The sequence below is a fragment of the Amphimedon queenslandica genome, unplaced genomic scaffold, assembly GCF_000090795.2.
Source record: "Amphimedon queenslandica unplaced genomic scaffold, v1.1 AMPQUscaffold_13437, whole genome shotgun sequence".
Classification (NCBI taxonomy): Eukaryota; Metazoa; Porifera; class Demospongiae; order Haplosclerida; family Niphatidae; genus Amphimedon; species Amphimedon queenslandica.
In genome coordinates, this window is record NW_003546327.1 from 211261 (window position 1) to 212865 (window position 1605).

Below are 1605 nucleotides of genomic sequence, written 5' to 3' on the forward strand. Positions count from 1 at the left end.
AAGGATATAGATTTTGACAAAGTGCAAAGTGCAACAATGCAATTACTGCACTGATCCATAAAATAAATTTTAGGTGTGGTCAGCACTTAGCAGTGCAAACATGGCACGTGGGTAGGAGAAAGAAGAAAAGCTGAAATTTATTTTAGCATCTGAAGCTCTATTCAAAGAAAGAGTAAGCACAAAAAATTGCCTAGATATTTAAAAGAGACTGAGATAGTTTGGTTGCTCCTGCTTTCCCCAGTGCTGCCTGAAAATTTTTCGAAGAGGCTAAATCACAAACTTTGAGCAACTGTAACTCGCAAACAAAAAAGAGATTAGAAAATTCCCACATATTTTTTAATCTATGTACTTTTCTCTACCTATCAATGCTAATCTTGACCAAATAGAGTGAAACACGAAGATTTGGCTAGGAAAAGTGGTCTATTCTTGAAATATTCAGCTTTTACTACCACGGATTGCTATGAAAACACAACGGAGCTAAATAAATTATCTTTTTCTGAAAGCTTAAAAAGAATTATAACTCAGGAGAGCTCAGTAAAAAAGATATTGACTAGGAATTAACAGGAATTTTCGTGACAGAATGACAGACAGAATGACAACCCAACTGCTTAGTACCCGCCTACGCAAGCGTGGCGAGTCCAAAAATTATATTAAATATTCGGTAGTTGAAACAATAATAATACAGTAACTTTGGAGGGGGAATTTTGGTAAAATTTGCATTTTGATAGCCATTTGCCAAAAATTTGAACCAATTACGTGCTTAACATACATGTATATGGTCTAGCTGTAGTTTCAGCCATTCAAGGCAATGATGTGTTGGGTGAATTTGCCAGTTTATCTCATACTCAAGGCCACAAATTAAAAGATCAATAAAAAATATTTAGTAATTTGCCAAAATTATGACCTCTCCAACTACACAGTAATGACAATCTCCCCTTCCCTTTTTCTCTCCTTAAATTAAAATAAATAGTTTAAACATTAACACTACAATCTCTACCACTCCCTTTTACCTGCATCTCTGGTCCAGCAGTAAGAATTGCTGCTATAGTGTCAGCTCCAATGGAGTCCACCATACTCTTAAATTTAACAGTCTCTATGTCTGAGAGCTCACGAGATTTCTCAATCTCCAACTCGTTCTGTTCCTTGATGTACTTTAACTCGGCCTCTCTTGCCCTCGTCAGCCTCTCAAGTTCTGATTCCTAGGATTAGTATACTCTAGTATATTCTAGTAATCTTTAGTATACTCACGGCTTCAATTCTAGATGCTTGTGCTTTATACCTGGCTTGTTCTACAGCTGCTTCTCCTTCAATTTGGCTGCCTCAGCCCGAGACTGAGCCTCTGCCTTAGCCTGTCCGGTGGATTCAACAGCAGCACTGAAAAACAAAAATTAACAATAAATAAATAAATAAATAAATAAATAAAAGCAAAAGTAGATTAATAGTAAAGCTACTCTTGATAAGGATAGCATTATTTTACCACTCTACCTGTTAGCTTGAAGTTCAAGTAGATCCTTGCGAGATTTCTCAGCCTCAGCTTCATGAGTACTCTTTTGTCTCTCAAGAGCTCCTTTAGCTTTCTGTTCTAGTGGCTCAGCTTCATGACTA

The 1605-nt window shown here is 36.7% G+C and overlaps 1 long non-coding RNA gene across 1 annotated transcript in view; it reads right to left on the bottom strand.

The window, feature by feature from the left end:
* LOC109581470 (uncharacterized) overlaps positions 1 to 1597 on the bottom strand; it is a 2160-nt gene extending 563 nt beyond the window's left edge. The window contains exons 1-3 of the long non-coding RNA XR_002184647.1: positions 1486 to 1597; positions 1249 to 1374; positions 1011 to 1199 (exon numbers count right to left, since the gene is read on the bottom strand). This is a non-coding gene — a long non-coding RNA (uncharacterized LOC109581470). The remainder of the gene's footprint in view (positions 1 to 1010; positions 1200 to 1248; positions 1375 to 1485) is intronic.
* Between the last annotated feature and the right edge of the window lie 8 nt (positions 1598 to 1605).